A 16,270-nucleotide genomic window follows, 5' to 3' on the forward strand; every position below is an offset into this window, starting at 1 on the left:
GGAATTTGAAAATGTAAAGTTGCTTTCTGCTTACGTACATCCAATAAAAGGGTCACTTATTTATTTATTCACTGTACACCTACAATATGCTGGCCCCAGGGCGGCAGTGAATAAGACACAGTTCCTGCCTTCAAGGAGTTTATAGTCTATAGAGAAAAAGGCAGACCGGAAGACAGGTGATTGCTGCTCACAGGGGTAAATGTTACCTGGGCAACCACAGAGTGGTTGTAAACCAAAGGAGAGGTCCCTAATTTAGTTAGCATGGGGCAAGGTGAGACATGAGGAATAGGTAAGAGGTTTCCAAATAATGAGGAAGAGGGAAGAGTGTGCTCCAAACCAGGCAAATGTACCCATGCCCCTGGGTGTGGGAGAGAGAAAGAGAGGAAAACACAGGAGGGAGAGAAAGGAAGAACAAGGGCTTGCAAGTGGTTGAAACAGAGAAATGTGGCTAGAGCTCAGGGAACAATGTTGGAGAGGACCAAAAAAATGAGGCTTAGGAGGTAATTAGGGCCAGACATGCGGCTAGGGTATGGGGGTAGAAAAGGGGAGCCTGGAAATGTTCAAGCAGGGATTTAATATCAAATCTTAGATTATCCCCTAGAACTTGAATTTCTAGCAACGTATCTTGCATAAACATATGATGTTTGGGGAGATGAAATTTCTCCCCGATTCAAAGCTTTGCAAGCCTCAGCAGGTTGGAGTGGACATCAGGATACGGTGACACAGGGCTTTCATCAGAGAACAATCCATCAAGCTGGGGTAGGTATAGGACAAAAATCAGACGTATTTCGTGGAACCAGAGGGAGGCTGGCAGGAAAACGTCAGAGGCTGGGTGGGAAAAGCAGATACCTCAGTGGGGCTAGGACAAGAACCAAGGAGGACTCTTTCCCGTCGCGGCTTGCGTGGAGTTAGCTCGTGGGTCTGGGAGATCCGAAAACTGAGATCTTTGCTCCCCGACAGCTGCACCTCACGGCTCTGCAGCCGTCACCATGCCACAAAATGAATATATTGAGTTACACTGGAAGCGCTATGGCTATCGTTTGGATTACCATGAGAAAAAGAGAAAGAAAGAAGGTCGAAAGGCTCACAAACATTCAAAGAAGGCAAAAAAGATGATTGGTCTGAAAGCTAAGCTCTACCATAAACAGCGCCATGCTGAGAAAATACAGATGAAAAAGACTATCAAGATGCATGAAAAGAGAAACACCAAACAAAAGAATGATGAAAAGACTCCACAAGGAGCAGTACCTGCGTTATCTACTGGACAGGGAGGGACTTTCTAATATGAAAGTACTTTCTAATATGATTAAACAAAAACGAAAAGAGAAAGCAGGAAAATGGGAAGTTCCTTTATCCAAAGTTCGTGCCCAGGGAGAAATAGAAGTATTAAAAGTTATTCGAGGGACGCCTGGGTGGCTCAGTTGGTTGGGCGGCTGCCTTTGGCTCAGGTCATGATCCCGGCGTTCTGGGATTGAGTCCCACATTGGGCTCCTTCTTCTGTGGGGAGCCTGCTTCTCCCTCTGCCTCTGCCTGCCACTCTGTCTGCCTGTGCTCTCTCTCTCTCTCTCTCTGACAAATAAATAAATAAAATCTTAAAAAAAAAAAAGTTATTCGAACAGGAAAGAGAAAGAAGAAAGCATGGAAGAGAATGGTCACTAAAGTCTGCTTTGTTGGAGATGGTTTTACTCGAAAACCACCTAAATGTGAAAGATTCATTAGGCCAATGGGCTTACGTTTCAAAAAGTACCATGTAACACATCCTGAATTGAAAGCCACCTTTTGCCTGCCAATACTTGGTGTAAAAAAAAAATCCTTCATCCCCACTATATACAACTTTGGGTGTTATTACCAAAGGTACTGTAATTGAAGTGAACGTGAGCGAGTTGGACCTCGTGGCACAAGGAGGCAAAGTTATTTGGGGAAAATATGCCCAGGTTACCAACAATCCTGAAAATGATGGATGCATAAATGCAGTCCTGCTGGTTTGACAGCAGTTCCAGACAAGTAATTCCTTATAATTACTGAAGACTACACACCAATCAGGAAGACAACCATTCCTGTGGTGGTTCTGAATACTATCAAACAGCCTTACGCGTCTGCAGTCATCAAGAGAAGCATTTATTCTATTGTGAAAAACATTAAAATAGACATTTATTGAAAAAAAAAAAAAAGAACCAAGGAGGATATCAAAAATCCTTTGCCCCAATCCCCCCAGACTGTAAACTAGATTCTCCAGCAGCTGTGAGTCACCCGGTTACTGCCATTCCTGGGTAGAACTCTCTAGATCAGTGTTCCTAAGATGTATTCCTTGGAATGAAGAAAAGTGTTCTGCAATAAAAGAAGCTGCAAGAAATGTTGTACACCACGGTCTCTTTTTAGAGAAACACTACCGGCATGCTTTCGCATATTAAAGGCTCTGAGAAGTCCAGCAGTGAATTGTTAAACTTAGTATTTTTCAAACTCTTTGACCACGGAACCCTCTTCTCCTTCAGAATGCCTATTCAGAGCCTGTGGATGTCATGCTTTCTGGAAACACCACTGAAAACACAGATGTGGGCTTTGTACTAGGTGAAGAGAGGCCAGGTCCTCCGATAACTGGAATTCCTCTCATTCATGGAGATAAATTCCCTCAGCTGCTGTTGGAACTGGTGTTCCCTGTGTCCTCTGAGGGCCTGCGCAGTGGGGCAGGAGTCCTTTCTACTTAGGAGGAAGACATCTAGGATCTTCCCTGGGAAACTCTTATCTTTGGGATCCTTGGATCCTCTGTGGCCAGAGGCAGATTCCTGGTGGCAGGACCCACCCTTCCTTCTTTTCATAAACACTCGTAGTCATTTTGTTGTAAGAGCTGGACTTGGCAGAGTATAAGCATAAAATAACTTTATTCTTTCTTCCCCTGTCCCTTCAAACCACTCCATGGTCTAATTTTTCCTTGCCCGAGGACAGAATCATGGGCATCCCCTATGGCTTTCCCAGTCATTTGTAGAGAGTAAATGAAAAGCCCCTTGTTTGGGCATTAAAAAGTAAATCTGTTTGATAATCATATAATTCTCGAGTCCAGTATAAAAATCAGAACTTTCTATTTTACCCAATTAAGACTTCTTTCTTTCTCGAGTTTGGGCTTGGCCCAAGCCAGGAGGCAGGACAGAGGGCAGAGTCCGTTTTTCTTTTCTTTCTTTCCGCCTCCTCCTGCTCACCTGCTTGCGAGCTACCCTGTGTAGCCCCACCAAGCTACAGTCTGGGAGAGGGTTTGGGGAGAGGGTTTTGGGACAAGGACACAACAGGGCTCAGTTGGCCGGCGGTGACCCTGCTGCTGGTCCCTCTGGATGGCCGATGTTCTCTCTCACAGCGAGTTTTGCAGATTCTTCAGAGATGTGCCTAACAGCTCCCCAGTGGAGACGATGTGTTCCCCACTCCCCACCGCCGCCCTGCTCCGGGTTGCTCATGATCTCTGGGCCTCCAGTGTCTACTCCCTCTGCCCCCAGGCAGGCCTCTTGGGAAGAATTATGTTTAAGCAAATCCCAGGCTAGCCACCTTCCAATCCAGCCCATACCAGACTGCCGTGGAGACACAGTGGACCCACAACGCACCCTGCCTTCACTCCACTCAGAGAGAGCAGCAGCTCCAGTTGCGTCCTCTCACCTCTAGATGTCCCTTGGCAAGAGTCAGATGCAAGTCCCCAAACCCGAAGCTTTGCTTGTGGTTCTCTTCAAACTCTCCTTCTTTGACTCGAAGCCCACTTCTTCCTGTCTGTGGGGTTTGGATGCCTAGCATATTGAAAATTCTCACCAAAAAACATCTCCTTCCAGCGTAGATCTTTCAAATTCAGTCTTAAAGACACAAGTGCAGGTAATTGGCTAATGCTGGCAAAACTGGTCTCCAATTCTCTCAACAACATCATGCCTGGGAAGGCCATGCCCAGCAAGGGGAGACCCTCCTTTATCATCTGGGGGACACTTGGCACTATTGTATTGTCCTCTGTTTGGGGGAGCTTGGCTGAAACCAAGCCAGTGAGAGTCTCATTTTAATATCCTGGTGTTCACAATTTTCTTCCTCTGGAAATTTTAGTCTGAAGTGTGACAGTATGCAGTATCACGAGGCATTGACAATATGCAGAATTCTATACAGATCCCAGTACCCCTAGCTTAAGTTTTAACCTTTAAAAAATTCGTGTTTCCTGGGGCGCCTGGATGGCTCAGTGGGTTAAAGCCTCTGCCTTTGGCTCAGGTCATGATCCCAGGCCCCACATCGGGCTCTCTGCTCCTCAGAGAGCCTGCTTCCTCCTCTCTCTGCCTGCCTCTTTGCCTACCTGTGATCTCTGTCTGTCAAACAAATAAATAAAATCTTTAAAAAACAAACAAATAAACAAACAAAAACAACAACAACTCGTATTTCCTAAAAAGAAGAAAAGAAAACTCCTATTTCCTCATTTGAAACTGTAATCTCTCCCAATTCCACATTATTGTCCTGCCCTCCTTGCTATTAATAAACCCTTGTTAGTAATGAGGATATTACTTGTTTTTAAACATATTTCTTTTCATTCTGATGAATGGAACGGGGTAAGGCTGTGTAATTCTAGAGCCATTTGGTTACGGGCATCTCTCTCCTTATATACATAAATAACTAAAAGATGAGGTAGGGTGTGATACATACTAGGGTCAAAGTAGTACAGAAGTTTGTGGAGGAAAAGATTGAAATTGACCTAAAAACTTTTCCTGGAAAAAGTGAGATTCACCCAAACTCTGTGACTTTGAGCAAGTTGCTGAACCTCTTTAAACTCGGGGGTTTGATAAATGGCTAAAAAGGACAAGGACATTCCAGGAATAAGAACCAGCTTGAGGGCTGCCTGGGTGGCTCAGTGAGTTAAGCCTCTGCCTTCAGCCCGGATCATGGCCTCAGGGTCCAGGGATCAAGTCCCATATCAGGCTCTCTGTTCAGCAGGGAGCCTGCTTCCCCCCCACCCCCCGCCCTGCCTCTCTGCTTGTGATCTCTGTCTGTCAAATAAATAAATAAAAATCTTAAAAAAAAAAAAAAAGAACCAGCTTGAGCAAAGAACATAGATGACAACGACAAGTGCCAGTAGAGTGTGCACAGAAATATATGGGCCAAGGGGCAATGTAATGGGAGATGGTTTTGCAAAGGTATTCCAGGGCTGTGTTTCGGAAGATTTTAATTACCAGTCTCATGATCTGATATTTGATTCCACAGGAAATAGAAAGCCACGGAATCCTCTTGGCAAGGAGGGGACACGCTATGATTGCCGTCCCCTGAAATGTGTGACACCTTCATCGTCTCTGGGTTCCTTGGATGTGTGCCAGAGTTAGAAGCTTTGCCTTCACGTGGTTCCTCTTAGCCTGTAATGATTCTCTCTTCTGGGCTGAAGGAACAGCGTGAGATGATGGAGGGGACGGCATTCTGGACCATCCAAAGGATAGCGGATTCCTAAATGTAACATTAAATGGGAGTAGAGAGTCTGGAAGACTGTAAGAGTGAGCTGGGAAGGTAGGTTACAGTGATGGCAGGAGGGCTGGAATGAATGTCCAGCTCCGAGGCGTAGACTCTCCCATCAGCCATGGGCACCCCCTGCAGAGTGCCAAGTGGGGCAGTGACATCACAAGGGGGTTTGTGAATAGAGAAATCAGATGCAGCCATCTGAAAATTAGTTTCTGTTTGTGCCTCCCCACAGCCACCTCATCATTTCCAGAGTTGGGTTTTTTTGGCTTTGTTTTTAAATCCCTGGAGTTCTGACAAGGCTACAACAGTAATTCAGATGAATTCCAACGCCATACTTCCCCAATTAATTTCAAACAGATCAAACTTCTAGGCACTCCACACCTCATCCCAACCAATAATACTACCCCAGCTCCCACCCTTTGAACAATTTATAAATCTTAGGATAAGAGGTTTGGGTGTATTCTAAGAAACCCGCTTTTATTTTTCTTTTGAAGGGCAAAGCATTCAGCGACTCCTAGAAACACACGAGCCTTGCGTTGCCTTTGTGGCTGATGGAGAGAAGTAGGTTAAAGTAACTGAGCTTTTAATCTGAGCTGATGCAAGCACTTTGAGTCATTGTTAGCCAGGGATTGGCCCTCCTTAGGAGAATTATTGAGCACAAACACAAAGAAGGCATCTTGGAAATTCAGAGGGCTACCAGCGGGAATTGGAGTGTGGGAAGCTGTGCAGTGACTGCAATCCCAGGGCCATCATCCAGAGAGTGTAGGTTTGAACTGTGGAGCTGTATTTGAATCCAATATTGGCAATCGGCGACTGGTTCCCATCCTCCACTCAATAATATTTCATTCATCTCGCAGTAAGGCAACCTCCCATTTCACATAATTCAAGTTTTTGTTTTTGAGTCTCAGTCAGAGCATGACTAATTAGATAACCACATATTAGCAGTTTCAAGTGGATTCTAAAGATTGACTGAACAATGCCTCTGATTTGGGATTTTCAACAACGTAAAAGAATCCATAACAGCCCACAGTCCTACTGAATCTCTCTCTGCAATGGATTTGTCCAACAGAAGCTCAGCACACCCTCACAAGCCTCAAAAACCTGGAGGACTATACATAGATGTTGGTGTTTTCTCAAGAACTAGCCCCTCAGAGCCTGCTCTGCTTAGCCTGGCTCTTGACATCTGCCATAAGGATGAGCCAACATTTCCTCACTTGGTAACTAGTTGATGCTCTAAGGGATGAGATCATTGGGGCAGGCCAGGATTTTGGTGAACCAAGATGTATGTTTTTGTGACTTGAGTGAAAGAGAGAAAAAAAGAAAGGAAAAGAGAAGATGGTGTGTTGTTTAGAAATGCATTTTATATACACATAAGCACCCATTTATAGGACTCGTCTAGAACAGGAAGAGCTACAGAGACAGAGAACAGATCAAAGGTTGCCTGAGATTGCAGACAGGGATTGACTGCAAATAGACACAAGGGAATTTTGGGGGTTATGCAAGAGTTCTAAAACTAGACTGTTGTGAAGGTTGCAAATAGTATGAATTTACTAAAACTGATCACACTGTACACTCAAAGAGGTAAGTTTTTTAAAACTGCACTTATAATAGCATCAGAAAGAATTAAATGCTTAGGAAAAAATTTAACCAAGGAGGTATGTAAGACTTGTACTCTGAACACTACAGGACGTTGGTCAAAGAAATGAAAGAATGTATTAAAAAAAAAAAACAAAACAGAAAGACATCCTATGTTCATGGACCAGAGAACTTAATGTTGTTAAAATGTCAATACCCTCCAAATCTACAGAATCCATGCAATGGATTCTATCAAAATGTCAAATTTTGATAGAATCCTCTATCAAAATGTCAATGCCTTTTTTTTTTTTTTTTGGCAGAAATTGAAAGGCCAATCTTCAAATTCATATAGAAGTACAGGAGGTCTCAGCCAAAACATATTGTAAAAGAACAAAGTTAGAGGACTCATAATTTTTATTCCAAAACTCACTACAGAACTACACTATTTGAAGCAGTGGGGGTAGAAGCATAAGGACAGGCACATCAACCAGTGGGATAAAAACTGAGAATCCAGAAATAAATCTATGCATCTATGGCTAATTGATTTTTGACAAGGATGCCAAGACCATTCAATAAGGAAAGAATAGACTCTTCAACAAATGATACCGAAACAACTGGTTATCCATGTGCAAAATAAAATAGAGCTGGATTCCCTCCTATCTGCTACCATCTACAAAAAATTAACTCAAAATGGAGGAATGTCCTAAATGTAAGAGCTAAAACTATAAAACTCTTCAAATAAAACACAGGCATAAATCTCTATGACCTCAGATTTGCCAGTGGCTTCTTCGATCAGACACCAAAAGCATAAGCCACAAAAGAAAAAATAGATAAATAGGACTTCACCAAAATTAAAAGCTTGTTTGCATGAAAAGACACCAACTACAAAATATCCTATTAAAAGATGGGCAAAGGACTTGAATAGGCCTTTCTCCAAAGAAGATAAGTGGCTAATAAGCACATGAAAATATAAGTTCAACATTACTAGCCATTAAGGAGTTGCAAGGCCAAATTACAGTGAGATAACACTTCACACCCACTAGGATGGTGAAGATGATGATGATGGTGGTGGTGGTAGTATGTTGAGAAAATCACAAGCATTGGTGAGGAAGTGGAGAAATTGGGTCTCCCGTACATTGCTAGTGAGAATATAAAATTGAGCAGCTGGTGGAAAACCATTTGGTGGTTCTTCAAAATCTTAAACACAGCATTACCATAAGACCTAGTAATTTTAGTCCTAGATATATGCCCCCCAAAAATTGAAAGTAGGGACTCAAACTTCCATGACAATGTTTGTTGCAGCACTATTCACAATAACCAAAAGAAGTAAATAACGCAAATGTCTAACAGATGAACAGATAAACAAAATGTGGCCTACACCTACAACGAAATATACTCAGCCATAAAAAAGAAATAATACAACATGAATGAACGCTGAAAGCATTATGTTACATGAAATAAGCCAGGCACAAAAAGACAAACATTGTAAGATTCCATTTATACAAAATATCTAGATTAGGCAAATTCATCGAGGCAGAAGATAGAATGGTTGTTGTCAGGGACTGGGGAGAGGGAGAAATGCAAAGTCATTGTTTAATGGGTACAGATATTCTGTAATGAAAGAGCTTTGGAATAGTTGGTTGTAATGGTGGTACAACATTTTGCATGAAATTAATGCTATAGAATTATACACTTCACAGTTGAAATGGCAAATTTTGTGTTATCTGTATTTTACCACAATTTTAAAAAGTAAGAATAACCAGGTCACCCAAGTGCAGTTAAGAAATTTTGATTTCAAGAAAAGTTACAACACATGCTGTTTGCAAAGACTCTACCATACTTGAGCAACTCCAGTCCTGTTTGGTATAACATTTGCCGTACGTGAGCACTCATTAAATATTGACTAACCCTTAGAAGATGGGATGATAGCAAAAACAATTATGAGGGGGAATAGCCCTGAACTGTAAGGATCATTTTAAGATGTCCCAAGTAGCATTAATGGAGAGCAATCTTCCAAGCAATAAAATATGTTTGTTGAGTGAGAGAAAAGATTTCTCTCTGTTGAAACAACTGCCAGCCTGGTACACTGCCAAACCCCCAGAAATTATGAAGATGGAAGATAGAATTTTCTGTGGACATGAATGATGAAAGCTGTAAATAAAGGGCAGCAATTAAAGCATTTTCTCTAATTGTTAAACCAAAATATGCCCTACAACAGCCAATAATTTTCAGATGTCAGCCAACAAATGACACAGTCACCAAATTTCTGCTAGAGTTTATTATTCATTCACTTTCTTGCCAACCCAAGCTTTTTAGTCTTTGTGTATGCCGTGTAGACTGGAGTTGACCATTCCCCTGCTGGTGGTGGAATTCAGTGTGAGACTGCAAAGGACTGGCCTCTGGCTTTCTTCATGTCAATCACACTGGAAGTACTACTGATCTGAAGGTCATCTGCTCTACTTAGACGGGCCACTGATAAGAAGAATCATACTTGGGGGCACCTGGGTGGCTCAGTCATTAAGTGTCTGCCTTCAGCTCAGGTGTCATGATCCCTGGGTCCTGGAATCAAGTCCCACGTTGAGCTCCCTGCTCAGTGGAGAGCATGCTGCTCCTTTTCCTCCCTGCTCATGCTTCTTTCACTATCTGTCTCTCAAATAAATAAATAAATAAAATCTTTAAAAAGAAAAAAAGAATCTTACTCATTTCTTGGTGCTTACTCCTTTCCTTGTTATGGTATCTCTTGTATTGATTTATGAAGGATTAGGGATGGCCCAAGAAATGAGATTGAGTTCATAATTAAAGCATATTTTTCCTTTTTTAAAAAAATTAATTACCCTTTTCTGAATGGATTTATGGGGTCAGGCTGGAGCAGGAGAATCACTGGTCATTCTGAGCAGCTCTCCTGGTTATATCTCCTATTGGAGTAACCTAGCACATGAGAAGCTTATGCCAAAACAGAACTAAATGGCTGTTACAGGCTGAATTATGCACCCCTGTTCATATGTTGAAGTCTTAGCTCCCAGGACTTGTTTGATAAATATGTCAAAACTTTTGACATGCAGCTAAGACCACAATTAGAGGGAAATTTATAGCCTTAAGTATATGTATTAGGAAAGAAGAAAGCCTAAAAGCAAAAGATCAAACAAGAACCTAGAGAAAAGGAGAGCAAATTAAATCCAAAGAAATGAGAAGGAAATAAATAATATGGATGAGAGCAGAAGTTAAGGAAATGGAAAACAGATACATCAGAGAAAAAAAATGTTTAAAGTTTAAATGTGGTCCTTTGAAAAACTGGTAACTCCTAGCAGATCTGATCAAGAATAAAGAGCACAAGTTATTAATACCAGGAATAAAAAAGAGAGGATCATTGCAGATCCTAAGCATACTGAGATGATAGGGAGATATTATCAGCAAGTTCATGTTAATAAATGGAACATCTTCATAAAATGGTCATGTTTCTTGAATACCATAACTTACCAAAAGGGAAATAAGAAATCAAAGGCCTTGTTAAATAAAAGCTTTCTTATAAAGTAAACTCTAGTACCCAATAGCTTTATCAGGAAATTTTTACAAATTTTATAAAATTTTTACAAATACCTAATACAAAATTTTTACATATACCTAATAAAGAAATAATACTAACCTACCATAGATTTATCCAGATGACATGACCTTAGAACTTATTTTTTTGAGGCCAGAATAACTTTTTGTAACAGAATTTGACAAGGACATTACAAGAAAATTACAGGTCAATTCCTTTCATGAGTATAGATGCAAAAAATGTAAACACACACACACTGGATAATGCATCATGACCAAGTTACATTATTTTGAGTATATAAGGTTGATATAGTCATTGAAAATGAATCATTGCAATTTGCTGCAACAATAGAGCAAGGGAAAAAAACTGATGACTCCAAAGATCTTTTGATGGAATTCACTCATTTATGATAAAAACTCCTCCCAATATAGAAATAAAAGGGAATTCCTTCATCTTACAGTGTCTGTAAAAGGGCTGCAGCAAGTATCACAGTTTTCTAAAGATTTATTTATTCATTTGAGAGGGAGAGAGAGAAAAAGAGAAAGAGCACACAGGTGAGAGTTGGGGGGCAGAGGGAGAGGGGGAAAGTCTTAAGCAGACTCCGTGCTGAGTGCAAAGGGATGCCGGGCTCAACCTGGGCTCCTTCTCACAACCCTGAGATCATGATCTGAACCAAAACCAAGAATCAGTCACTTAACTGACTGGGCCACCCAGGCGCCCCACAAGTATCACATTTAATGTGAAATATTTAAAACTCTCTGGCTAAGGTTGAGAACAAAACATGGATGTCCCTCCCCTATTACTGCTCCTATTCAACAGCTTATTATGTTTATTATGTCTCATCAAAAAGATGAGACAAGGGGCTCCTGGGTGGCTCAGTCGCTTAAGCATCTGCCTTTGGCTCTGGTCATGATCCTGGTGTCCTAGGATCGGGCCCTGAGTCCAGATCTCCATTCAGTGAGCAACTGGCTTCTCCCTCTGTCCCTCCTTCCCCCCAACCCATGCATGCTCTCTCGCTCTCTCTCTCTTTCTCTCAATATATATAAATTTTTTTTTAAGGTGAGACAAGATATAAAAGGCATAAAGACTGGAAGGGAAGAAGTAAAACTGTCCTAATCACAGGTGACATAATTGTATACATAAAATTTCAAAAAAACCCACAGATAAACCATTAGAATTAGTAAGTGAACTTTAGCAGGATTGCTTGACACAGTTTATATGTAAAAAAGAAAGTTTGTGTATTTCTATACACTAGAAATGAACAATTGGAAAATGCTTTTACAAACCATAAGAGACTCTTCAAGATAGAGAACAGACTGAAGGCTGATGAGGGGAGGTGGGGGCAGGGGCTAGCTGGGGGATGGGGAGGAAGGAGGGCACTTGTTAGGAGGAGCACTGGGTGTTGTATGTAAGTGATGAATCACGGAATTCTACTCCTGAAACCAATACTGCACTATATGTTAGCTAACTAGAATTTAAATAAAAAATTTTAAAAAAGAAAATGCTTTCAAACAATATAAAATAGCATTAAGATACCTAAGAGAAATATATGAAAGATGTACAAGAATTCTACACCCAGGATCACAAAACATTACCAAGAGTAATTAAAGAAAATGCCAATAAGTGGGAGAACCTATGATGTTTATGGATTGGAAGACTCGATATTATAAGGATTTTCCCCTAAATTAATCTGTGGATTTTATCTAACCCCAATAAAAATTTCCTTAAGATTTTTCTGTAGAAATGGACAATCTGATTCTAAATATTATAGGAAAATACAAAGGGACTCCTGGGTGGCTCTGTTGGTCAAGCATCTGACTCTTGATTTCAGCTCAGGTCATGATCTCAGAGTTGTGGGACTGAGTCCCTCAACTGGGCTGTGCATGAAGCCTGGTTGTGATCCTCTCTCTCTCTCTTTCTCCCTCTGCCCCTCCCCACTCCCCCCTTCTCTCTGTCTCTCCTTTTCTTTAAAAAAAAAAAAATCAGAAAACACAAAAGCCAAGCTAGCCAAAAAATGTCAAAAAAAAAAACCAAGATGAAGGACTAATTTATATGAAGATTATTATAAAGCCACATGTATATGCAAACAGTGTGTGAATTAATCACTGATAGACAAACAGACTAGTGGAACAGAATAGAAAGCTCAGGGACAGACCCACACATATACTGTCCCCAAATTTAATGGGAAAAATATGTTTTCAATCAAGCATTATTAGATAATTGAATATCCATTTATTTTTGTTATTTTTTATTTTATTTTATTTTTATTTTTATTTTTATTTATTTATTTGACAGAGAGAGACACAGAGAGGGAGGGAGCACAAGCAGAGGGAGTGGGAGAGGGAGAAGCAGGCCTCCCGCTGAGCAGGGAGCCCAATGCGAGGCTCAGTCCCAGGACCCTGGGACCATGACCTGAGCCAAATGCAGATGCTCAACGACTGAGCCACCCAGGTGCCCCTGAATATCCATTTAAAAAAAATAAATAAAGCATGATTCTACCTCACACCATGCGCAGAAATTAACTCCAGAGGAATTTTAGATCTTTGATAGGTAATAAAACATTGAAAAGCGACACAATAAAGGTCCAGGAAGATAACAAAAGAGCATCATCTTCATGACCGTAAGGTCGGCAAAGATATTTTACACCAAGCACAGAAGCACTAGGCATAAGATCAAAGATTGACAAGCTGCAGTTATTAAAATTTTAACACCTCTTTTCATGAAAAGATTGCATTGAATAAGTATAATGGCAAGCCAAAGGGTGAGAAAAGATATATGATTATATATATATATATAAATAATCTGGAAAAATGATTCATTTCCAGAATATATACCTTTTTAAAAAGATTGTTCGATTGATTGATTGATTAACTGATTCGAGCAAGGGAGAGACAACACGAGCAGGAGGGGCAGAGGGAGAGGGAGAGGGACTCTCCAGCAGACTTTGCGCTGATCATGGAGCCCAACTGGGGCCCGATCCCACGACCCTGAGATCACCACCTGAGCTAAAACCAAGAGTTGGACACTTAACTGAATGTGCCATCCAGGTGCCCCACACCCAGAATATAGAAAAAACTTCTCTAAATCAGCAAGAAAATAAGAACCCGATTTTTATTTTTTAAGATTTTATTTATTTATTTGACAGAGAGATCACAAGTAGGCAGAGAGGCAGGCAGAGAGAGAGGAGGAAGCAGGCTCCCCGCTAAGCAGAGAGCCCGATGCGGGGCTCCATCCCAGGATTCTGAGACCATGACCTAAGCTAAGGCAGAGGCTTAAACCCCTGAGCCCAGGCCTGGCACCCAGGCACCCAAGAACCTAATTTTTAAAAAAGTATCAAAAGGGTTGAGTATACACCTGACAACAAGAGTGTCTAAGTGAACCATCAGCGTAAGAAAAGATGCACAGCCTCATTCGTTACAGAAATTAAAACCCCAATCAGATATTACATCCTCACCAGCGTGGCTATAATTTAAAAATTGACAACACCAAAAAAAAAAAAAAAAATTGACAACACCAAAAAATGATACAATAAATAAAAATAAAATTGCCAGTACCCCGTTTAAAAAGAGAAGGTAGAGCATCTGGAAGACTCAGATTTTGCTGGTGGGAGTGTAAATTGGTGTAGGCACTTTGGAAAACTTTTTGGCAGTATCTGCTAAAACTGAACATATGGATAATTTCGAGTTACCTTGTATTTCTGCTCATAGGCATCTAGCCAAGAGGAATGCATGCATATATTCATAGCAGCATTATGTATAATATTCAAGAAACTAGAAATAACCCAAATATCCATCGAGTGCAGATGTGTAGCTCAATTATGGTATACTCTTAGAGCAAAATTCTGTGTATCAATGGAATTCAATACATCTATGGTTTCTATCTATCTACCACTACAAACAACAATACAAACGAATCTCACAAACATAAAGTTAGGCAAAGGAAGCTTTGCACAAAAAAGCATATACCATATGGCCCCTTTAAAAAAAAATTAACAAGGGGTGCCTGGGTGGCTCAGTGGGTTAAGCCGCTGCCTTCGGCTCAGGTCATGATCTCAGAGTCCTGGGATCGAGCCCCGCATCGGGCTCTCTGCTCAGCAGGGAGCCTGCTTCCTCCTCTCTCTCTGCCTGCCTCTCTGCCTGCTTGTGATCTCTCTGTCGAATAAATAAATTTAAAAAATCTTTAAAAAAAAATTAACAACAGGTAAAATGGCATACAGGTCAGTGTAGCTGTTACATTTGCAGGGAGTGAAGGAAGGAGGGAATGCTCAGATCAGTAGGCAAGACAAGGGAAACTTTGGGATGCTGAAAAATTCACCGAAACATATATATAGTCTTTTCTCTATGTAAATTCTACTTCAATGAAAGTTCACCAAAAGATGCTAGCACAGGTGGTTAAAAACCAAGCAAATATAACATCTCATGTTTTCTTGCTTTATCTATTGTCCTTCTAATTACCCACCTGTATTTCCATGTTCAGCAGTTCTGTGTCATGGCTCTGCAAATTCTTAGGCAATCTGAGATCGGTCAAGTGGGGCTTCCAGGTTCGTTCAAAACGAAAAGGTTCTTTGTAGAGGCACCTGAGCGTTGGTGGGCTTGCACTCTTCCATCGCTGGCAGAGCAGCACAAAACAGTGTCTGTTCCAGAATCATTGCCTGGAGCTCAGTTGCTAACAAAGCAAGCCAGAATTGAATCGTATGCAAGTTTAATTTTGATTTGGGTTCTCTCTGGTACAAGAATTAAAAAGCCCATTCAGCTAGAGAAAGCCTCCCTCAACACCACTGTTCAACTGCAAAGTCTCATGAGCCCGGGGCAGCCCCCATGCGTGGGCTCTCCCTCCAGAGCACGCATTACTGACACTGTCCCACCCATTTGCCAAAAAAGACTTGCATTAGTCTCTCTCTCTCTCCCTTCCTCCCTCTCTCTCTTTAAATGTAATCTCTCCATCCAACGTGGAGCTCGAATCACAACCCCAAGATTAAAAGCTACATGCACCTTCCGACAGAGCCAGCCAGGTGCTCATGCAATGTTCTCTTTAGGTAGTTCTTCTACGTCTCCAAATGGATTTTAGTCCTTAAAACATCCCCTTGTATTCCTACAATGTAGCAACGACATTTCTTAGAAGCTTGATGTTGATAGAAAGGCGGGAACGGGGAGCAGGGAAGGAGGAAAGAGGTATGCATCACTGGCTTGGAACCACGTTAAGAAGTAGATTTCTGGGGGCGCCTGGGTGGCTCAGTGGGTTAAGCCGTTGCCTTCGGCTCAGGTCATGGTCTCAGAGTCCTGGGATCGAGCCCCGCATCGGGCTCTCTGCTCAGCAGGGAGCCTGCTTCCTCCTCTCTCTCTGCCTGCCTCTCTGCCTGCTTGTGATCTCTCTGTCGAATAAATAAATAAAATCTTTAAAAAAAAAAAAAAGAAGTAGATTTCTGAAACCTTTCTTTCAGGGGATGGCAGGGGACATGGAGAGGAAGCAGGAAAATTTAAATGCACACTCTCCACTGCGCACCCACACTTTGTCCCTCCGTTTTTTCTTACCTTCTCAGAACGAGCTTTCCTGACCATGCGTTTTGAAGTAAGCCTCCATGCAATCCAAGAAATCTTAACTCTAGAGAACAAACTGATGGTGGCTGGGTGGGTGAAACAGGTGATGGGGATTAAGGAGGCCACTTGCGATGAGCACCAGGTATTGTATGGAAGTGCTGACTTG

General features: G+C 41.5%; 1 pseudogene; it reads left to right on the plus strand.

Moving 5' to 3' along the window:
- Positions 1–885: 885 nt before the first annotated feature.
- On the plus strand, positions 886–2,042 carry LOC125102550 (ribosome biogenesis protein NSA2 homolog; annotated as a pseudogene).
- The last annotated feature ends 14,228 nt before the right edge of the window (positions 2,043–16,270 follow it).

Source organism: Lutra lutra, chromosome 6 (genome assembly GCF_902655055.1).
Source record: "Lutra lutra chromosome 6, mLutLut1.2, whole genome shotgun sequence".
NCBI classification, from domain to species: Eukaryota; Metazoa; Chordata; class Mammalia; order Carnivora; family Mustelidae; genus Lutra; species Lutra lutra.